Source organism: Balaenoptera borealis (assembly GCF_965194805.1).
Source record: "Balaenoptera borealis genome assembly, chromosome: 1".
Taxonomy (NCBI): domain Eukaryota; kingdom Metazoa; phylum Chordata; class Mammalia; order Artiodactyla; family Balaenopteridae; genus Balaenoptera; species Balaenoptera borealis.
In genome coordinates, this window is record NC_138860.1 from 178,039,224 (window position 1) to 178,063,626 (window position 24,403).

The window sequence follows — 24,403 nt, forward strand, 5'->3', positions numbered from 1 at the left end:
GATTCAAATCAACTGCAGAAAAGATTAAAGAAACTTCTTTAACCACATGTCCTTTTTTTTTTTTTTTAAATAAATTTATTTATTTATTCATTTATTGGCTGTGTTGAGTCCTCGTTGCTGCGTGCCGGCTTTCTCTAGTTGCGGCGAGCGGGGGCTACTCTTACTTGCGGTGCGCATGCTTCTCATTGCTATGGCTTCTCTTGTTGCAGAGCACGGGCTCTAGGCGTGCGGGCTTTAGTAGTTGTGGCACTCGGGCTCAGTAGTTGTGGCTTGCGGGCTTTAGAGCACAGGCTCAGTAGTTGTGGCGTGCGGGCTTAGTTGCTCCGCGGCATGTGGGATCTTCCCGGACCAGGGCTTGAACCCATGTCCCCTGCATTGGCAGGCAGATTCTTAACCTCTGTGCCACCAGGCAAGTCCCATGAAAACATTATGAATTCTATATTTTATACTTAAAATTAAGCAAACTTTGCATTGTTTCATTTTGTGTCTTGTAAAAAATATCGGAAATTTGTTACTTGAATTATCTTAAATTACTTAAGCAAAACATAAGTGTTTCATGCTTGTTGCTTGATTGTTGGTACACATTTGTTTTAACTCAGTTAATTTTCTCATAATGGAGCTAAATAACAAAATAAGGAATCCAAACTGGCACTGATTATCAGGTTCAGTGTCTAGTCCTTTTCTTTTTTCTCTTGGTATCCCTGTCTAAACTCTTAAGCTATGTTCACAGTAATCATTGAGAAGACATGCTCAGAATAATGCCAAAGAAGTGGAGTGGTACATGTTTTCCACCCACTGTTCCTGTTCATTTGGTTCCTCTCTTTTTCTGAGAGATCAACTTGGTCATGTTAAGTAGTGGACTGAGATGGTGATGGTATGTGATCCGCTGGTTAGATTCTTTATTGTCTCTGGAAATGCTAAGCAAAGGACTTCTTCACTGAGGAGTAGTGATTGATCATGGTACTTATTTTAACATTACTATTTTCATTATTACAAAAGAATATGATTAAACAACTCATGGTTCCTGCAATCTTTTTACTTTATCCAACTTCCAGACTTCATTTTCCTTTCAGAGGTCTTGTTTTACTAAGGAAAAATACTCACTATTGCCTCACAGTTGTTGATTGATGGATTGTTTCAGACTTTGCAAACTGCTTTATCTTTCTTATTAAGTTAAAGAGTGATTTTACTTACTGCAAGCAAGTTTTTATACTTTTTTTGATTTTTAAAATGTCTTTTATGAAGAAAATAAATTGAGTTTGGCAACTCTGACAGTCAGCGTTGCTAACCAGGATAAGTAGAGAAAGCTTTGAAAATGTTTTTCACATTTCATTGTTGAAATAGATGAATGTTGACATTCCTTAAAAAAAGAAAGCAAAGCAAAATTTATTGTTTTTTATACTAGCCTTCTCCCCCATGGAACATATTATGGCTGTCTAAAGCAGTCTTTGAAGTGACTGGTGTTTGGAAGCTGCATTCATGGCACATGAAGATTTGATGTAGCCTCCAGAAACTGCAGTACTGACTGCATTTAGTTGGTCCTGTTGCCAAATCTTCTGTTTTGTTTTCTTCAGTTGATAATATATGTACATACTTAAAAATTTATACCTATTGAAAATTTCATCAGCAAATACTGTCATTAAGCAGTTTACAAATTAACATACCTTTACAAATGTCATTAGTATAAAAGTAAGGCTTATAAAAATTTAAATCATTTATACCTGTGGTTTCATCTAATATATGCTAAATAATTGTGGTAAGCTCTTTTCTCTGATTCTTGAGATTTATCTTAATGTGGTCATATTTGATAGAGAATTTTAGCTCTTTTGTCTTTTTTATTAACAAAAACAGTTGCAAACATATTTATAAAGTAGGACTTCACCAGATGTTTTCCAAATTTCATCTTTAATGCAGTCTTATAGCTTACCATGAAATATGCCTAAAGGCGTATTTGTTTGATTATGCTTCTCTTTGCATTGCATGTAACTAGAAAAAATTCCCAGTGATTTTCTTTCAAGATATTTGTGGTTAGTTTTTAAGTTTTGTTGTAAGAATGATAGTTAAGTGCAACTATTATTCAGACTTTCCGTACCCTAAACACCAAGTTTCAGATTCTGTTTGGGAAATCTATAAGACTAGAACCTATATTTTGAAATATCTAAGTGTGAAGAGTGAAAGTTTTAAAAATGAATTCTACATTAATTCAACACAGTTTTAAAAATCAAAGATGGGACTTCCCTGGTGGCACAGTGGTTAAGAATCCGCCTGACAATGCAGGGGCACGGGTTCGATCCCTGGTCCGGGAAGATCTCACATGCCACGAAGCAGCTAAGCCCGTGTGCCACAACTAATGAGCCTGTACTCTAGAGCCTGCGGGCCACAACTACTGAGCCCGAGTGCCACAACTACTGAAGCCTGCACGCCTAGAGCCCATGGTCTGCCACAAGAGAAGCCACTGCAGTGAGAAACCCGTGCACTGCAATGAGGAGTTGCCCCTGCTTGCCGCAACTAGAGAAAGCCCATGTGCAGCAACGAAGACCCAAGGCAGCCAAAAATTAATTAATTAATTAATTAATAAGTTAATTAATTAAAAAAGAAAAAGAAAGAATTTTCTAAGAACCAATCTGTAAGAACTGAGTGATTTCACAAGCATTTTTTTCATTGTCTTTGGTGTAAGCTCAGTTTTTTGTTGATGATGTTGTTTATTTTCATCTCAGTTCTGTCAGGGGGAAAAAGGTTTAGGATTTTATCTGTTTCACGTTTAAGGAGTTATTTCCTCTGGACACATCCTGGGAGGCGCTTCTTGATTTCTCTAGCTACCACTCATCTGTTTTAATAGGTAGTGCAAAACCTCTTCCAGAGTTTCCCTTGCAGGTTTACCTCTTTACTTCACTTACTTCCCGTAGTTTTAGAAGAAAAACTCATTTCAGCTCCACCAATCTGTTTTTTACCTAGCTGTGACATTACTTTTTCAGATTTTTATGGTTTTGAAAATTGCAGCCTCAGTTCACCTACAGAAATTAGCATGTGCCAGTAAATCAGGGGATGGGAAATAGAACAGAGAATTAAGAAATGGAGTGGTTTGACTATTCAGTTCAGAGTGCTTGTGATTTTTCCTGCAAAAATTTATATTCCATTTGTCTTAGTTAGCTCAGGCTACCAAAACAAAATACCGTAGACTGAGTGGCTTAAACAACAGACATTTCTCACATTTTTGGATGCTAGGAAGTCCAAGATCAGGTGCTGGCTGACTGATTTGGTTCCTGGTGAGAACTTCCTTCTTGGATTGCAGAAAGCTGCCTTGCCTCCTTACTATGTCCTCATACGGCAGGGGGTGGGGGGAGAGAGAGAGAGAGAGACAAGCAAGCTCTCTGATGTCTCTTACAAAGGCACTAATTCCATCATGAGGGCCCCACCCCCATGACCTCATCTAAATCGAATTGTCTCCAGAAGTCTCCATCTCCAAATACCATCACATTGTGGGGTTAGGGCTTCAATTTATGAATTTTTTGCAGGGGGCGAGGGAGGCACCTCCATCTACAGCACCATTTATGTGATTCAGAGAGCTATGGGGGAAGTGGGCAGATAGGACTACTGGGAGAAAGGTCAGCAGAGGGGATAAGTACCATAGACATGTAGAATAGTGTCCCGAGCTTAATCAGGCATATAGGTAAATGTTCTTTTTTTTTCTTTTTAATTAATTAATTAATTTTTGGCTGTGTTGGGTCTTTGTTTCTGTGCGAGGGCTTTCTCTAGTTGCGGTGAGCGGGGGCCACTCTTCATTGCGGTGCGCGGGCCTCTCACTGTCGTGGCCTCTCTTGTTGCGTAGCACAGGCTCCAGACGCGCAGGCTCAGTAGTTGTGGCTCACGGGCCCAGTTGCTCCGTGGCATGTGGTATCTTCCCAGACCAGGGCTCAAACCCGTGTCCCCTGCATCTGCAGGCAGATTCTCAACCACTGTGCCACCAGGGGAGCCCCTAGGTAAATGTTCTTATCCAGGTTAATTGAGGGGGGGAGTTCAATTTGCATGGATGTGGGAGAAGGGAGAGGATGAGCTTAATACAGGCTTATTTGTTTTTTATCAGTGATCAAATGAGAAAGTTTACTTGAAGTATAGGAAAGCTAGCATCTTTGGGACTTCCCTGGCGGTCCAGCGGTTAGGACTACACACTTTCACTGTTGAGGGCTGGGGTTCAATCCCTGGTCAGGGAACTAAGATCCCACAAGCCTCACAGCACGCCTCCCAACCTGCCCCCCCCCCCCCAAAAAAAGAAAGAAAGCTAGCATCTTTATAGAACTAAGAGTCTTGAATTTCAGTGACTCCATACTCAGTGAAAAGCAGACAACACACATATCATGTATAATAGCTTTGTGGTAGGTCATTTTAAATTCTGTCAAAGAAGAGTTAAGGAGAAGTTGTTATATTTAAAGCAAGTAGAATTGATTAACTATGAACAAAGAAGATTATAGATTGATTGTTAAGAAAATAAAGTGTTCTAATTTACTTACCAAACTAACAAACTTTTTCCTTAATGCCTATATTAATTTACTGTCCTTTTTTTCTCAAATTTCCAGTGATGCTGATTATTAAGTAATAGGAAGAGCTAGATCTGATTGTAAAGTTTTCATTGGTTGATGAACCCTCATTTTTTTCCTCTCTGAGGAATGATAAACTCTCAAGCTACCTGAATTCTCTCACTCTTGTATGGTATCTTTACTGTCTGCCAAGTGTTTTGTTCCATAGGTACCTAAGTAGGTGATATGTAGAAGAAAGAATTTATGTTGCCAATATTTTGTTGTATTTCACCAGCAAAATAAATCTCCTTCTCAGTTTCCTGTCAGTGATACTCCATTTTCAGGTACTACGCTATATTATTCAAGACTGTTTATTACCTCAAATTTTATTACTCCTCATCACCATTAAAATTGCCCATCTTCTTTTACAGTTTAGTTCCAAAATTTTGACCTGCCTGTTTAGTATAGTTGACAACATGACAGCCTAATTAGCTTAGCAGTACAGCTGTTAAAGTATTGTCAGGAAAAAAAGAAACGGCACTATTTCAAATAGAGGGGATCTAATACATGAATTTGTTAAACTAGCTGATTGATTCTCAAAGGGACACTGAAGTAATCCATAGATTAATAACTACAGGAAGCAGCTAACGTCTCTAGAGCTGAGGGAATGAAAGAGGAGACATGGTGGTGTTGTAAGAACCTAGGAGCTTAGAGAAGTGTCCTTTAGGGCAGCGGTCCCGAACGTTTTTGGCACTAGGGACCAGTTTCGTGGAAGACAGTTGTTTATGGACCCGTGTGGGTGGGGGGGAGGGGGGTGGTTCAGGTGGTAATGCAAGAGATGGAGAGCGGCAGATGAAGCTTCCCTTGCTCGCAGCTCACTTCCTGCTGTGTGGCCGGTTCCTAAGAAGCAGCGGACTGGTACCAGTCTGTGGCCCGGGTGTTGGGGACCCCTGTTTTAGGGGACTGTTGGTCAGACTTGTGAGAAGGGAGTTTTACTGCAGGTTGGCTGTCAGAAACTCAGTAGGTGAGAGAGCAAGGCGAGGCTAGTACTTTGAATATCAGGTGTGCACGCCTGTCTGCTGCTGGATCTCTGGCTTTCAGAGACTAGAGATCTGAATGGAGTTGGTGTCTGGAGCCATACTAACAGGAGGTGAAAGCACCCTTCTACTTACAGGGTGGATTAGAGCTGAAAGACAATAGGTAAGTAATGGGCACAAATAATGGTAAAAGGTTATATCGTTACCTTAATAATAAAGAATAAGCTAGGACCATAAATCCCATGAATTTAAAGGGAAAAGTAAATGTGGTAAAACAACATTGTTGGTAACTGTAATAATAATGACATTAAATTCCTCTATTAAATAGTCACTCAGTTTGTCAAAACTGAAATCTAGGTATATGCATTTAAACATGACAGAGATTAAAAACAAAAGCAGGAAAACATTAAAAGGAAAATGCTAATAAAAAGAAAGCAGGTATAAGCAGCCTTAGAAGTCAACATAGAATGCAAGGCAAAAAACTATATGGGAGAGAGATAATTCCTACAATATAAAACTTTAATTTCTAGAAGATGTAACTTTACAAATTCTTATATACTTAATAATTGGTTCAGAATATATATGAAGCAAATGTAAATGTTGAAATTGACAAATTCATAATCAGTGTGGGAGATTGACATCTCAGAAAAATGGACAGATTAGTTAGTAACCATATAGATCATGGGTTGGCAGACTATGACCCAAGGGCCAAATCTGACCCCTCTCCTGTTTTTGGTAAGTTTTACTAGAATACATCCATACTAATTTATTTATGAATTCTGCTTTTGTGCTACAATTGACAAGTTGAATAGTTGCTACAGATTTTATGCCCTACAAAGCCTAAGATATTTTCTGTCTGGACCTTTACAGAATAAATTTGCCACCCCCTGATGTACATTAGCAAACTAGAAAGACCAGATAGTAAATATTTTGGGGCCAGATGACCTTTTGCTGCTGCTGCTGCTGCTGCTTCTTTTTTAACCCTTTAAAAATGTAAAACCCTTTCTTAGGTGCTAAGGGCCATCCTTTGCCAATCCCTGATACAGATAAATGACAGATAATAAACTTGTTTTTATATAAATATATATTAGCACAAGAATGTATATATAGTTCAAATATATTTATGAAAGAGAAATTTTGTACACAACCAACCAAGATAAAAATAATTGAGGATATCAGTGATTTGAACATCATAATTATCAAACTTTAAAAAAAATAGAGAAGGTGTTTTAGCAATTCAAGTTAGAGAAACTATTACAAAGGCTATGAGTAATTTGAATGAAATAATAATTAATAAATGTTTTAATTTAATTTTTTCTCATTCAGTTAAGACTATGCTTTTTTTTTCAGCTACTCAAGGAGTATTTATAAAATTTAATCATGTTAGGCTACAGAGAAAAATGTTACATTCCAATCATATTTATATTTTTTTCTAAATATACTTCTATAGAATTTAGAGCTTAACAACAAAAGAAAGACAAAATCTAAATTATGTTTAAGTTGAAACTCTACAGAATATAACTGCTGTTTTTAAAAAAGCTTATCAGATTTATAATTTATTTTAGTTGAACATAATTATTCATAATATGAATACATATAATTATTCATAATATTTTTCATAATCTTAAACGTAATGTTGGAGTAAAAATAATAACAAAATCAGTTTATTTGGAAATTTAAAAAACTATTGACTTAAAGATAAAATAAAAATAGAAAACATTATCTTTAGAAATGAATGACAAACAGCACTTTGTATCAGAATTTGTGCGATGTGCATAAAGTGTTACTTAGAGGAAAATGTGTAGACTTAAAGGCATATATTAGAAGATAGGAAAAGTTGAAAATAACCAGTGATCTCAATGGAAGACTGTACCGATGAAAAATTAATCAATCTAAGAAAGAAAGGGGAAATTTTATTTGAGCCAAATTTCAGGATTACAACCCGGGAACAGCATCTCAGAAGGCTCTGAGAACTGTTCCACCTGTTAGAAGTCAAGGGACAGTTAGTTATATGTTTTTTGAGACAGAGGGCTGGCTGTACATCAAATGCCCTATTACTGACAGTTTAAATAATCCAGATCGTCATCGTGATGGGTCATGTGACCCCTTACAAGATCAAGAAGGAATGCTGTCTCTTAAGGTGTTGTCTTGTTGATGCTAAGAGAATGTTGCTCTTTATGGCTGATGGGAAAGGTTTGGTGATGCAGATACACCAATGCACAGTGAGGGGAAGAGAGGAGGCCAAAGGGCAGAGAAGATTTTTTGTTTAAATTTCTCGTCTTGCCATAAAAATATGACTTTTATTTCACAGCTGTTATGTTGTAATTTAAGGATTGTAGGTTTTATTTTCATATGCATACGTAGTGTACCTCGTTCTGATGTTGTTGACTGTAAACACTAGCTATAAATTGCCACACTGCTTTATCTGTTTTAATACCAGGAATCAAGAGCTTTTATATAGTAGTAACTAACTCTCCTTATAGTATTTCTAGTTCTGAATGGCCAACTTGTGTCTACTGTCATTCAGAATATGCTCCTTTTGATAACAGCAAACTTGATGATGGTGTCAGGAAATTCGTGTGTGTGTGTGTGTGTGTGTGTGTGTGTGTGTAAAACATTTGCATGTCATTAGCGATTAGTGATGTTGAGTATCTTTTCATGTGCTTATTGGCAATTTGTATGTATTCTTTGGAGAAAATGTCTGAATCCTTTGCCCATTTTTTTTTTTTAATTTATTTTATTTTTGGCTGCGTTGGGTCTTCGTTGCTGTGCGCGGGCTTTCTCTAGTTGTGGCGAGCGGGGGCTTCTCTTGTTGTGGAGCACAGGCTCTAGGCGCTCAGGCTTCAGTAGTTGTGGCACACGGGCTTAGTTGCTCCGTGGCATGTGGGATCTTCCCAGACCAGGGCTCGAACCCGTGTCCCCTGCATTGGCAGGTGGATTCTTAACCACTGCGCCACCAGGGAAGCCCCTCTCATTTTTCAGTTGGATTGTGTTTTTTTGCTGTTGAGTAGTAGGAATTCTTTATACATTCTGGATCTCAGTTCCTTATCAGATACACGATTTGCAAATATTTTCTCTCATCAGTTGCCTTTTCACTCTGTTGATAGTGTCCTTTGCACAAAAGTTTTTAATTTTGATGAAGTCTAATTTATCTGTTTTTTCTCTTGTCTGTGTCTTTGATGACATATCCAAGAAACCATCGCCAAATCAGCAGTTACTTCTTTACACTAAATGCAGTGTAGACTATCGCATTTCTTCTTAGCTTTTAAAATTTTACACACATGGAGATTTTCTCCTTTCAGGAAATAGTAGCATGTTTAGAGAAAAATGTATTGAGTTATCAGGAGGACAGGCATGTTTGGAAGGAACGATGGAAATACTTACTAGTAGGTGACCAACAGCTGCCAATAATAATCCCACTGGAGTGAGAAAAATCACTGAAAGTCCAGCTGCCATGTTCAAAAAGACACTGAAAAATTCCAAGGGCTGTTAAGGGTTCAAAGAGTGTATCAAGGTTCACTTTGGTAGTTAGAGAAGTTGAATACAAGAATGATGACTCAGAAGCCAGCTGGCTTATTTACATAACCATTTGGCAACATTTAAGAAGGGAGGGAAGTAGCAAAAGGACAGGCAGCTGGCCAACAGGCAAAGAAATAAGTATCAAGGACCTGGAAGGCATTATTCTACTGTCTTCTCCTTGATTTTGAGTGATTGTCTCTTAACTTCAGCAGCAATGAAATTAGGAAGTATAAAACCAAAGGAGGAAAAACACTGTTGAAGTGCATATTAGAAAAGGGGACTATAAAACTTTGTATAACTTATAGAGAAGATGAAAGCTATCAAAAAGCTGGATGCATACAAAAGGCATCCTTCACTAAATCTTTGTGTTCTGCATAGTTTGAATTACTCCAAAAAACCTTAAGGAATATAGGTTTCTTGAAGAATGACCATCCCTAGAGTGTCTTTGAAAAAGACAGTCTCGCACTAGAAGCTATTGCTGTAACAAGCTCTAAAAGTAGATCTAATGCTGTAGGAATCAGATGGACAGTTTCTCCTAAAAAATATCAACTCTTTTTTTTTTTTTTCAACTCTTGAGTAGATAAGGGACAGTGAGTGTAGGAGGATCTTGACCGTTGGAAACATTTAGAAATAATTTAAACTAAAAGCTGTCCTTCCTAATATAACTTGAATTATAACAGTGTGAACTAGTATTTATTGTGTACTCCTATTATCAGATTATGTATTTGAGGATGATATCTTGATGGTAGATTGCCTTATAGGTTAGAGTTTTCAGAGCATTTCTCAGTTACTTCACTGTACCTATTTTATCATTACAATAACCCTGTAGATAGATATGATTATCTCCATTTTGTAGATTGGAATGTTGAGTGTGAAAAGTGAAATGATTTGCTTCAGATACCACAGGTAGCAGTGTTGCAGGAAGGGGGACCTCTTCCAGGGCCCCAGAGTGGGCTCTTGTCTAACGTTCGGAAATGAATTGTCCGAGGAGGCACATGTGCTGACAAAGCAAGGGACTTATTGGAAACGGGCGCCTGGGCGGAGAGCAGCAGGGTAAGGGAACCCAGGAGAACTGCTCTGCCACGTGGCTCACAGTCTCAGGTTTTATGGCAATGGGGTTAGTTTCCAGGTTGTCTCTGGCCAGTTATCTTGCTTGGCCCATAGTGTGACTCAGGGTCCTTCCTGGTGCTGTGCGCATATCTCAGCCAAGATGGATTCCAGTGAGAAGGACTCTGGGAGGTTGGTTGTCTGCTCCCTCTTTTGCCCCCTCCTGAATTCTCCCAGTTAGTTTTCAGCTGCAGCACCATGTTCCTTATCAGGACCTCCTGTTATGAGACAACTCAGGCAGCTGGGCCTGGCCAAGGCAGGTGGTTTCCGTCAGCAGTTCCCTAACAGCACCGTTTGTAAAGGATTGAGTCTAGATCTTCAGGTCCCAGCTCTTGACATTCTTCCTAGCTTTCTCATAATTCATCGTAGTACTTTATTTCAGGTTCGTTTTAGACGAAATAGGCTTTAATAATTTTGAGAATACAACCACCACTTAGAACATTGTTTTTATGAAATAGTATGATGTGATTTTTTTTTTAAACATTCAACATGAAACATCTTTGGGGAACATAAATTTGCAAAATTGGGCTTTATAAAAATTCAGCCACACAATATTTAAACTTCTGGTTCTTAAATGTAGAGACACATGTCTAAATCTGAAATTCAAGAATTAGTGGGAGAGGGGACTTCCCTGGTGGCGCAGTGGTTAAGATTCCACCTGCTGATGCAGGGGACACCGGTTCAAGCCCTGGTCCGGGAAGATCCCACATGCCGCGGAGCAACTAAGCCTGTGAGCCACAACTACTGAGCCTATATTCTAGAGCCCGTGAGCCACAACTACTGAGCCTGCATTCTAGAGCCCGTGAGCCACAACTACTGAAGCCCGCGCACCTAGAGCCTGTGCTCTGCAGCAAAGAGAAGCCACCGCAATGAGAAGTGCTGCAACGAAGAGTAGCCCCCGCTCGCCACAACTGGAGAAAGCCCGCACGCAGCAACGAAGACCCATTGCAGCCAAAAAAAAAAAAAAAAAAAAAACCAAAGAACTAGGGGAGGAGGAAGTGGTCATAACGGGAGCAGCAGGACCTAGAGTGAAGATTATGTACAGTATGACAAATGAGAGGAATGGGAACTCTAGCTGGGGATGTTTTAGATGAGAAGTACAAGAAGAAACTGTCAGGAAACCAGAGAGTAAATAAAAGTGAGGCTAATGGGGGGAGGAAAGTAGGAGAAATGATAGTGGTAGTTAGCAGTAGAAGGTACAGGAGATATGATGAGTAGCAGATAATTGACTTTGGAAGCAGAGAACCAGCAGTGCACAGATTATAGAATACCTTTGGTACCTGGGAATTCAGTGAACCAGGCACTGAATTCTCCTTTAGGCAGGTCAGTACTTTTAGCCCAGTAGCCTTGGGAGAACTGGTACTAGGGTTGGGGAGAGAACTGGCTTTTATTATGCTGTGTAGGGAAGAGCTGAGCTTTGAATAGTATAGTTACTATTGTGGGAACACAAGTAGTATGTCAGATCTAGGTATATTGTGAAAGCCATCCTATTATATGAGCCCATTGTTGTCTTGTGAAAGGCAAAAAACCATAGCATTTAAATGTCGAACTAAGTGTGAAGAATATAGAAATGGTGGTAAACTTAGTACAGTATTTTTCTGTACTAAGATAACGTCACTGCTTAGAAATGGAAAAGTGATCAGTGGCTCTCAATCCTCGCTGCCACTAGCATCTTCTGATGCCTGAGTCCCATTCTCCAGAGGTTCTCTAATTGCTTGGGATGAGGCCTAGGTAATTCTGATGTTGAGAACAGAGCTGTGCAACAGGGAATACCCACTGCCTAAGTGAGACTTCGTAGGTCTTCTTTGCTGAAAGTAAGTGCTTTTCAGTGAAAGGAGCCGAAAGCCTCCCCATTTTTTAGACCACATACAAACATAATGAATTTCTTAACTTAGGGAAAGTGGCTCTGGTGATTGAGAAGCCATTTCTATCTAGTATCTACAGGGGACTGTTAACTTTTTACAGATAATATACTTTACATTACAGTCTGTACTCAAATAGTTTTTACTATATTGATAATATATACCAGTTAATTTTGAGGATTGAATCAAATTCTCTCCTGACCGGTGTTGTATAATTGACCATCCTAATACAAGCAGAGTATGAGCAGGGGCTTTTGGCTTCAATAGATCAAATCTTTCAGATTTAAAGCTGCAGTACAGTGTTTTTCAATTTTTTTAAGACAGTAAGAATTTATTCCCCCATGTACAATGCCTGAATGTAAGTAACTATCTAAATCTTTGGGGATGGAAATGGCTCTAAATGAAATTTTCTAAAAGTGTAACTTTGTGGCTGTTTGCAGTGCTTTATTTGGGTAAACAGAAGTTTTTTTCTGGCTGGTGCTCTTAACTGTTTTGTATAATTCAGTAGAGGTTTATTTTACTGGTACAAGCTTAACTAAACAAGAGCCAAATACTCTATTGTTACATCCTTCGAGAGCTTGTTCTAAGGAAGGCTTATATTGAGGAGGGGTCTGTGAATCTTTTCTCAGTGGTACTGTTATCATGAATTAAATAATTAAGATTGAATTCCAAAGCCAGAAAAAGTCTTTTGTGGATATTGTGGCAGGGATTTAGATTTTTAAAAACCAGTTGAGTACTATATTGATATAGAATTTATTGCCTTTTCTGGCAGGTGATCTCATTTTCTGGTCTGAATTTTATCATAATGTAATCCACAAATAAACTTTTTTTTTTAAGAAAAAGTTTATTTGGTCGCGCTGGGTAGTAGTTGCAGCAGGTGGGTTCTTTAGTTGCGGCTCGCAGCCTCCTTAGTTGTGGTATGTGAACTCTTAGTTGCGGCATGCATGTGGGATCTAGTTCCCTGACCAGGGATCGAACCCAGGCCTCCTGCATTGGGAGAACGGAGTCTGAACCATTGCGCCACCAGGGAAGTCCCCACAAATAAGCTTTTTTATAGAGTCATGGTGGTGGTTAGGTACAAAGAAATACTGTCCCTGGTATTTAAAGAAATGTAATGTGAGATGTTAAGGTTCATTTTTGTATTAAATATTTCATTTTACAGAGTATGATGTGAAATCAGTTTACTTGTCAAAATTGTCTGATTTTAAAATTCTGTTTATTATGGTAAATATTTCTAGAGTTGGACTGAAGAAAGAGTGGCCTGACAAGTACAGGTATTGAGATGGGTGATGAGTGACATTAAAGTGCACTCCAGCTTGTATAGGGTAGTGCTCATTAAATATCTGTTTTTGAGGTAACAAAGAGTAAGAGTAATTGGATGGTCCTAATGCAGAATAAAACACATATTATGACTTAATGAATGGTTGAGTTGCCTAAAACATTCATTTTAAAAAGTCCAAAGCGACAATTAAGTAAGAGCAGTATTTGTGTTAGATAACATTTAAAATACAGCCCTTTTAATTTTCTAGCAGCCATGTTTCTGGGGCTGAAAAGAGATTGCTTTTAGAAATGAATAATGTCTCTCCGGGAGTACGTCTTGAAGAGGCCTTGAGAACAGCCCAACAATTGAACTGTGATAAAGTACCAAAAAAGATTTTCTATTGATCTACCTTAAAACAGAGATTGATCACATAGTCTGGACTTTTTTTTTTTTTTTCTTTTTTTTGAGGAAGAGTTCCACTCCCACATCCAAAATACAAGCCGTGAAAAAGAATTCTTAGTTTGCTAGAGTATAAAGGCTGCATTATCGAAAGTGAAGTTTCTTTTTTTTTTTTTTTTAAGTATTTGTTTACTTATTTATTTTTGGCTGTGTTGGGTCTTCGTTTCTGTGCGAGGGCTTTCTCTAGTTGTGGCAAGCGGGGGCCACTCTTCATCGCGGTGCGCGGGCCTCTCACTATCGCGGCCTCTCTTGTTGCGGAGCGCAGGCTCCAGACACGCAGGCTCAGTAATTGTGGCTCACGGGCCCAGCTGCTCCGCGGCACGTGGGATCTTCCCAGACCAGGGCTCGAACCCGTGTCCCCTGCATTGGCAGGCGGACTCTCAACCACTGCCCCACCAGGGAAGCCCGTGAAGTTTCTTTTTAAAAAGAGAGACCTGGCTGTGAATCCCAGTTCTACCAGTTATTAATTATGAGATCTTGGATAAGTTAAACCTCCTTCCAAGTGGAATTTTGCCATCTAAGTGGAAATAACAATACCTACATCACAGGATGGTATGAAGGTTAAATCAAATAACAGATGCAAAGGCCCTGGCACATGCTGGATGCTTAATAAATGTCCATTGCTTTTCCTATGCTACAGTAGCTTTGTAATATTTACCTTTTTTAAAAAAAATGTATTTATTTTTGGCTGTGTTGGGTCTTCGTTGCTGCACGCAGGCTTCCTCTAGTTGCGGTGAGCGGAGGCTACTCTTTGTTGCGGTGCGCGGACTTCTCATTGCAGTGGCTTCTCTTGTTGCGGAGCACAGGCTCTAGGCATGTGGGCTTCAGTAGTTGTGGCACGCGGGCTCAGTAGTTGTGGTGTGCAGGCTCAGTAGTTGTGGTGCACGGGCTTAGTTGCTCTGCGGCATGTGGGATCTTCCCGGACCAGTTGAACCTGTGTCCCCTGCCTTGCCAGGCGGATTCTTAACCACTGCGCCACCAGGGAAGTCCTAACATTTTCTTTTTTAAAGTTGGGAATTAATTTTAGGTAACGAATTCTTATCTACCCTGGCATTGTATTTCAGTATCATACGTTTCTGGGACTTATTCTAAAATCTTTAATACCAATTTACAGCTGTATTCATCATTACTGAAATCCCGGCCTTGTTACATAGGTATTTTAACATTATCACTTAATGTTGTTAAATTTTTATTAGTTTGACTGTCACTGTATTTATTACCCCTGTAATATTGTTTAAAAAAAAACACGTCACACCTCAGGCAAAGCTGATATGTAGAGTGGTTTAGAAATCCCAGGGTAATCACTCAGAAAGCCATGGTAATAACCTTGATGCTGTCTAGAAACACAGACAGGTTCATCTGTGAACTTTTCCAAAAGTCATTCAGCAGTGTGAACTGTCAAGCAAACATTATAGTACACAAAAAGGAAAAATTCTGTTCAGTAGGCACCTCTGTTTATTTGCTTCTTTGAGAAGCAGTCCTCATTGTGTTATGACGTATTTGGAAAAAAGTCCAAGTGCTAAAACAGGTTATTAGTTTTTGGTTTAGGTATACCATCTTTTATTTTGCCTCTCACTAATACTTCTCTACAACCTTCTAACTCTTCTTTTGACCATTTGTTCATTGCTCTGTAGAATACATAGCAAAAGAAATTAAAGATGACATCTGATCGATGGGTGTTACTTTTTGTTAGTAACTCTTTTAATATCAATAGATTTCAAGATGAAAGTGTTTGAAAATCATACCAGATATGATGACCTGGAATTTCTGCAAAGGTTATTATTTTTGTGGTGTCTTACTGTAATCAGTATCATAAGACATTTATTTCAACAGCTGAAATGTTTTTTCTAACTAAATCAAATTAAACAAGAATTGTTCTGCTTCAAGACAAGAATGGGAGAAGGGGGTGGAGGAGAGATGGTGTACTATCTATTAGTATTTGGGTAGATTAGTTGTATTTTGTTTCAGCCAAAGCTTGATTCAGATTTATCCCAAATCATCTATTAGAGCCATGCTTTGATTTAGACTTACAATGTACATTTTAAAAGTTTATCAGATGAGCCATGACATCAGGAATGAACAGTTCTACCAAAGATTAACTAGTAATAAGACAAACCTAATGAGAATTTGTCTGGGGAGACATTATTGTTTTTCATCTTTCATGTCTATCATCTTGCTGGAATTTTACGAAAATGAAAAATTATAGGAAATTGAATGATCTGCAGAAAAACGCCTGTGCTATATTCCCAGTGTTATGGCTGACAGAAAAAATTGGAGCTAATAAATAAGATCTAGGAGTCCATATAGATTTTTTGTGGTAAATAGGATTTATGTAGTTTGATTTCTTCTCAAACCTATTTTTAAAGCATTTTTTTTTGAATATACTTTTTCCTACTTATCAGTTTTACTGTTATGATGATCTGTTTGAATTAATAGCTAGATTTTCTTAGAAAGCCATTCTTCCCATAAATATTTGGGTGCCAGATATTTGTAGAGTGCATACTGTGTGCTAGGCACAAATGGGCTTATTTGGAAAAGACCACCTCACAAAGTTTAAGCAAGATAGTTTCCTTATAAACTGCCAACTCTGTATTTAAGCCATTTATTTCTCTGAGAAGATTAAATAGTCCAATTTATGTGACTATGTATTCTAAGCTCCAGAAGAAGCTTATTAGTCCTAGAATCAGGAAACTTGCCTTCTGCTATTTATTTGCTTATCTGCATATATTTTTATTCCATAGTAGTTAGAATGCTTGTAGAATCTCTGCTAACATCCTGTTACTGGACCTTCTGGAACGGTCTAGTTATCAGGTTTCTTCCTTAGCACCCTTTCCATGTGCTTACCCACCATCCCTCTGTCTTCTTACTCTCTGGAAATTTAGGTAACATTACTTTCCAGAAATCCTTTCAAGTAGATATTATTAGTTTTAAAATTTTCTTTAAGGCAGGCTCAGCATTGCTCTGGCCCTTCATTACTCTGTCTAGGTCCTTGACCTATGACCCATGTGTAGCATATGTGTATACTGCTTTCCTTATTGCTATCATCGCTAATTTTCCAGAGCAAATTTCCACACTCTTTAAGGATTTTAGCATTTGGCGCACAGTTTACTTTTCCATTTTACTTTCTGCCATTTACCATGAGGATATCTAGCATTCATTTGTTGGCCCATTAGACTGTTGCTGTGGGCTCCTGGATTCATCCTCTGTTTTTCCCTTTTTTCACTTTCCCAGAACAATCGTATATGAACACATATTCAGCAACCCATATGTACATAGTCTAGACCTGCACTGTTCACTATAATAGCCACTAGAGTCACCTGTGGCTTTTGAGCACTTGAAACAGCTAGTACAAATTGAGATGTGCTATAAAATGTAAAATACAATTGTCTCTTGGTATCTGCATGGGATTGTTTCACAGGACCACCCTCCACAGATAATAGCAAAATCTGCTGATGCTTACTTCTGTTATATAAAATGGTATAGTATTTGCATATAATCTATTCACATCCTTACATATAAGGCATACTTTGGAGATACTGCAGGTTCAGTTCTGGATCACTGGAATAAAATGAATATCACAATAAAGCAGGTTGCATAAATTTTTTTTATTTCTCAGTGCATGTAAAAGTTATGTTTAGGGACTTCCCTGGTGGCACAGTGGTTAAGAATCCTCCTGCCATTGCAGGGGACACAGGGTCGAGTCCTGATCCGGGAAGATCCCACATGCCACGGAGCAACTAAACCCGTGCGCCACATCTACTGAGCCTGTGCTCTAGAGCCTGTGAGCCACAACTACTGAGCCCACGTGCCACAACTACTGAGCCCACGTGCCACAACTACTGAAGCCCGCACGCCTAGAGACCGTGCTCTGCAACAAGAGAAGCCACCGCAATGAGAAGACCACGCACCGCAACGAAGAGTAGCCCCCGCTTGCGCAACTAGAAAAAAGCCCGCCCGCCCGCAGCAATGAAGACCCAACGCAGCCAAAAATAAATAAATAAAATAAAAATCGTTATGTTTACACTATACAGTAGTCCTATTAAATGTGCAAAAACATTATGTCTAAAAAAGTGTACATACCTTAATTCAAAAATACTTTATTACTAAAAAATGTTAACCATTGTCTGACAATGAAGGATTGCCACTGTCAATTTTAATAATATAATAGCCAGTTATTTTACCAGCAAAGGCAGACTTATTCAGGAATAGCCAGAGGAATCCCAATTTGGAAAATGCAGGTCATGGTGTACCATAGGCAAATCCAAAAAACAAGGAAGGGGAACTTGCTTTTGTAGGGGAAAAAGGAGAGCTGGGAAGGGCTGTGAGAACCACAGAGTCCATTGGAAGAATCTAGGAGTCCAAAGTATAGAGACTTCTCATTGGTTGGGCTGCTACAGCCTCTGATTGGCTGGGCTGTCGTGGAGTGGAGAGATGTTTTCTTCTCTCTGTGGGATAGTAAAGTAGAGACACAGTCCTGTTGGAGATGGAGGCCTGTGGTTCTTCCATTTGGAGCAATGGATGATGCATGGCAGGGCGTGAGAGCTCCCCCTACAGGTCTATCCTGACTCCAGTTTTAGCTGAGGTTTCTTTAATTTCACATTTCCCCTTTTGATCAAGATCTTTCCTCAAAAACATCACTAATCAAGAGTCAGAATTTCCACATGTAGTGGTTTGTTTTTCGGTGCCAGGAAGGCCCTTCCTTGGTTGTAATGTCCCCTGTTGAAGGGGAAGTATTATACACAAATCAGAACCCTCATCAGGTTGCATTTGAGTAACAGGAAAAGGTACTAGGGAGAACTCTCAGGCATTTCTTGTTAAAAGTTCATATTTAGTCAAGGTTGTAAGCAGTAGAATTTATCTTGAAGGCTGAGCTAGCATCATCTTACTAGGTATGCCATTTTTAGAAAGGTTTAATAAGTAATAGGTACCAAACTTAAAAACCAATATATAAAGCAGAATTAAAGACAACATTCTAAAACCAGTTTGCAGGAGGGTTCTAAACCAGGAGCCTAGACCTGAAGGTATCCAGCTGAATAAATGACAGTTGGTTGTCAGGTGAAATTTGCTGTAACCAATGTGCTTGCTCTTTAATTTTATGTAAATTGGGTCTCTGCTTCCCCAGAGGTATTTATCCATGTACAACAAAAAGTGTTTGCTGTTGCACAGAGGCCTCCTTGCTCCGCAAGTAGGTAATCAAGGGCTCTGCAGTTATCCAAAACCACCTTGGCCAGTGAGTTTAGTGATTGTTCCTGAGCTAAAACTGAATTGGCTGTGGGGTCAGCTAAATCACCTAGTGTCAGGGAGAAATTCCTGATACTTGTTCATTGGCACTCAGTCTGACCTGTGGGAAGAAAGCTCTCCCTATGAGGGCAAAGCCAGAATCACATACACTTCCTGTAAGTTCTTGCTTAGGGCAGTTATAGATCATTAATGGGATGGACCAATGAGAGGCTTCTGTTCGGTATGTAGGGAGAATAGGACAGTGAATACAACACAGGCACACTGTCCTTGTATTCTCCAGCTATCAAGGCAATGAGTTGCCCACGCCTAAAAGCCATTCCCCAAACTTCCAAATCTGAAAGTGTAACCAGAGGGAGTACATAAGGCCCCCACATAAGTGATAGTATCTATGGATTCATTCATTGGTAGAGAGGCATTAGCATTACTTACCAAGGCTCAGATATTACATTGTTACACACTGAGAGGGTTACCTCCATAGAACTTTTTATGCAAATATTGAAAAGATCTTGTTTTCTTATCCCAGGACTGGATCAAAATGAAGCAAGGAATACGTTTAGGCGGGTTTAGCACCCTGACTCTATAAATGGTACTGTGGAACAATTTGGACAAACAACAGCATCTGGAACTCCAGTGAAATCACTTATAGGGTGAACCAAAGGGCCATTGCTGTCTTGGAGGGACTGAGGTTTCCTTTTTTTAAAAAATTCTAAATGGATTTAAAATACATTTATTTATTTATTTGGCTGTGCTGGGTCTTAGTTGCTGCATGTGGGATATAGTTCCCTGACCAGGGATCGAACCTGGGCCCCCTGCATTGGAAGTGCAGAGTCTTAACCACTAAACCACCAGGGAAGGCTGGGGACTGAGGTTTCTGATGGCAAATCCAGCAATCAGAGAGGTTTCCGCCTTGCGCAAGGGATTGGGAAATTCAGATGAGGGCACTGTCATTCCATGGAAGGGAGGGAGAAAAACGTGTACGAAACAGTATTGAAAGAAAGCTATATAGGCCTAGTCCAGACATCTTGGGAAAACTGTCACCCTCAGATGTCATCTGATTCAGATCCTAGTGAGCTTTATATTCAGGTTGTCAGATGATGTGCAGATCCATTTGGGGTTCAGTGTCTTCTTCTGGTGATACATATGGATCCAGGAGTCTGCTCCCTGGAGTTTGGCAGCATGAGGATTAGTCAGCAGTATCTGATAGGGGTCCTTCTAGTGAGGCTGGAGAGAGCCCTTTTGGAGGTGTCTTTTCCAGTACACAAAATCTTCAGGGTATAGAGTGTGATATATTTTTCTTCTCTCGTGATTACACTGTGAAATGAGTTCTCTACCAGAGCATAGTTTTTTTAAATGGAAGCAATTAGACCTTTACTGTATATGGAACTATGTCTCCCTTTATCAGTTGTGGATCAAAAGAAGCGGGACCCAGGTGCTTCAGGCATCCTGTTACAAGGAGAATAGACTCTGGTAAAACTGATGCAAATATGCATACATTGTATCTATGCAAATATATACATGAAAAACAGGAGTATTTAATGAAAGTTTCAGAATTTGGGGGGAACCAGATAGAAAAAAATAAATTCTTCAACCTTTGCTCTGAAGATACACTTTACCAAATTGCTGCAAGTTATAGATAGCTTAAAGGAGAAGAGGAAAAATAAAGGACCCTTTACATGTGGAAAACAAAACACTAAAGCAGTCGGTTTTCAACTGGAGTTTTAGAAATCCTTACCCAGTTCAGTATTATGATTTTAAAGTTATCAAAAAACTGTGTTCCAGAATACCCATCAGAGTCCTGAATTTCTTTAAAGATGAAACATATTTATAAAAGCATTAGAATAAAGCAGTAACTGCCTATAAATGGCAAAGACTTGAAAATGCCCATTTAAAGATCTGATGAGAGTTCATTATAATGGGACTGAGAAGGGAATCTGCTTATTTCTGTGACATACATTTAAAAATTATGACTAATAACATTATACCAGGGCATCTTGGAATTTCAGGAATTTGATACAGTTTTGAACAGTTATATTAACATACACCTATACAAATAAGGTAAAAATATTCAGTAATCCTTCTTACATGACAAGCCTCATATGTAATTTAATATATCAAATAAGACTGATTCATTCAACGTTTTACCAGGTGAGAGACAAATCTTTTTAGATTCTCCATGGGCCCTCTGGGAGAACCCAAAGTTAGTTCAAGGTAAAAAAAAAAAAAAAAAGGTTTCATTTAGAACCTGATTTTTGGGAAGTTTGTCAAAAATATCAAAAGGTTTTGGACGTTTGATCCAGTGGGACCACAGATCACTATGAAATGATACTTAATTATCTATTTGACTAAAGTAATAAAAGATTACAAAGACAAATACAAAAGGTTAAGTGGTTGTAAGGGAAACTTACAACTTTTAATATTGAGAAGATTTAGTTTTCTTTAATAATCAAAGACTTGGTTAAGACAACATAAAACACAAAAGAATTTTGGTAAACTACAAATTTTTGTTTCTAAGGAGACTAATTAAAGATAAGGAAAAGACTTCCACAGTCTTTTATCAGGAGCAGACCACTATTCTAAGAAGACTTTGTTCTTTGAGCAAATGAAAGTAAATTAAGTTTTAGTTTTATGTAAGTACACCACTGATTTTAAACCTTATTCTTAGAGTCCTTATAATATTTAGCCAGCTTGACCACACATAAAGCTCCTTTTTTCAAAGATTCCTTTTCCACAAATCTTCTACAACTTACTATTTACATTCAGTTTTTCTCCTATCTTTCCACTTTCCTGTTCTGAAACAATCAGCCTCGCTTTAAAACAAAATTACTTTCTTTTCCTCAACAAAATGTATTTCCCTTCCTCATACCTTTTCTTACCAAAAAAACACATCCAACTTTTCCCTTATTTCTTGTAGCATTAAACAATTATGAATGGTCTGTTACTGGAAAATTTATGAATACACTTCATAATTCCTAAAAGCATATTTTCTTCATAGTAAGTTTTCCAATGTGGCATGTTTACCAAGAGACCCAAGTATCTTTTTAATTTTTAAAAATTTTTATTGAAGTATAGTTGATTTACAGTGTTGTGTTTCTGATGTACATCAAAGTGATTCAGTTACTTTTATATATATATATATATATATATACATATATATGTATGTTTATATATTTTTTCATAATCTTTTCCATTATGGTTTATTATAGGGTATTGAATATAGTTCACTGTACTATACAGTAGAACCTTGTTGTTTATCTATTTTATATATGGTAGTTTGTATCTACTAATTCCAAACTCCTGATTTATCCCTCGTCCACCCCCTTTCTCCTTTGGTAACCATAAGTTTGTTTTCTGTGTCTGTGAGTCTGTTTCCGTTTTGTAAATAAGTTCATTTGTGTCATATTTTAGATTCCGCATGTAAGTGATATCATATGGTATTTGTCTTTCTCTTTCTGATTTACTTCATTTAATATGATAATCTCTGGGTCCATCCGTGTTGCTGCAAATGGCATTATTACATTCTTTTTTATGGCTGAGTAGTATTCCATTGGTATATATACCACATCTTCTTTATCCATTTATCTGTCGATGGACATTTAGGTTGCTTCCATGTCTTGGCTATTGTAAATAGTGCTGCTATGAACATTGGGGTGCATGTATCTTTTCAAATTATAGTTTTCTCCAGATATATGCCCAGGAGTGGGATTGCTGGATCATATGGCAACTCTATTTTTAGTTTTTTGAGGAACCCAGGAATGGGATTGCTGGATCATATGGCAACTCTATTTTCGGTTTTTTTGAGGAACCTCCATACTTTTTTCCATAGTGGCTGCACCAGTTTACATTCCCAGCAATAGTGTAGGAGGGTTCCCTTTTCTCCACACCCCCTCCAGCATTTGTTATTTGTAGACTTTTTAATGATGGCCATTCTGACTGATGTGAGGTGATACCTCATTGTAGTTTTGATTTGCATTTCTCTAATAATTAGAGATGTTGAGTATCTTTTCACGTCCCTGTTGGCCATCTGTATGTCTTCTTTGGAGAAATGTCTTATGTCTATTTTTCCATTGGGTTGTTTGTTTTTTTCGTTATTGAGTTGTATGAGCTGTTTGTATATTTTGGAAATTAAGCCATTGTCGGTTGCAAATATTTTCTCCCAGTTCATAGTTTTAAACTCAAATATCTTTAGTTCCTTTGTAAAGGAAGCCAAAAATGGATGAACTTATTTTCAGTAATTTTCAGTATTTTATGTCATTTGGGAATGATCTAGATATTTAATGACTACCCATCATTTAATTGAACTTAGCAAAACTGTAAAGTTTCAGGTTGCCAAAAAATTTGGGGAAGCTACTTAAAAGGTTTATCTAGAGCCATTTATCTCTCCATATCCCTTCAATTCACTTCTTTTTTTTTTAATTTAATTTTTTTTTATTGGAGTAAAATTGCTTTACATTGTTGTGTTAGTTTCTGCTGTGCATCAATTCACTTGTTTTTAACAGGCATGTTTAGACCACTCATGAAAAATTTTATCTTACCAAGTTATTTTTCTTGCTGACAAGTTTTTTTTTAGCACAATGAACTTATTTGACCTGAACTAAGATAACATGAACTAATCTGACCAGTAAACCCAACTAGAATGAAAATTGTATGCCTGCATTATTTTCAGTCTTGATAACTCCAAAGACATGCCTATTTTAATTAAAACAACAACCTTAAGCTAGCTTTCATTTTCTAAAATTTAAACCTAGATAGCGTGAACCTGAAAAGCATTTTGGGTTAGTTTATGTAATATTTCTTTAATTCACATAAGCACTTGTTTATTTTTAAGAGCTCTCTCACAGATTAATTTTGGCAGTACCACTTGGAAATACAAAAGGAAAAAAAAACAACCCACACATCTACAACACAGATATACACATGAATAAAGACACATGAAAATACAGACAGATGCAAAGGGACCTTATGGTTTCATTTTAAATTTTAGCTAAGTCTCAGATACAAACTCAAAAGAATACTTAGATCCAAATTGTGTTTGCATGCTGTCAGGTTCCATGCTTTCAGGTTCCTTTTAAGATCTGTTTTTCAAGTCAGTTTGTCTTTTAGAAGACAAACTGCATACCAAAGAATTCATTACTTTGTCTCCTAAGAGGCTTAGACCCCTCTTTTAAGGTACTCCTTAAGGTGGGTTTATCTAAAACAAATGTTCCTCCTTTTGAACATGATGGGTGACTTAGCAGAAGTCTCAACAAAAACAGAAACAGAAAGCAAGATTTCTCCTAGGAGTTTTGGAGTGTATTTGTCTATTATCAAAATCTAGGGCAATTGCTGTTTAAATCTTTTCTTCTAGTTATTTGCTGAAGTTAACTTAGAAACAGTAAACAGGGATTTAGCATTTGGATCCTCAGA

At 38.0% G+C, this 24,403-nt stretch overlaps 1 protein-coding gene across 24 annotated transcripts in view; it reads left to right on the plus strand.

Moving 5' to 3' along the window:
- The window catches only part of EIF4G3 (eukaryotic translation initiation factor 4 gamma 3), a 391,559-nt gene that overhangs the window by 144,944 nt on the left and 222,212 nt on the right, over positions 1 to 24,403 (plus strand). The window contains exon 1 of one of the 24 annotated variants that reach the window (XM_082372357.1): positions 5,359 to 5,714. The exons of the other annotated variants lie outside the window; for them this stretch is intronic. The gene's annotated coding sequence lies outside the window, so the exon portion shown is untranslated. Of the gene's footprint in view, positions 1 to 5,358; positions 5,715 to 24,403 lie in introns of those variants that run through there. 24 annotated transcript variants of the gene reach the window in all.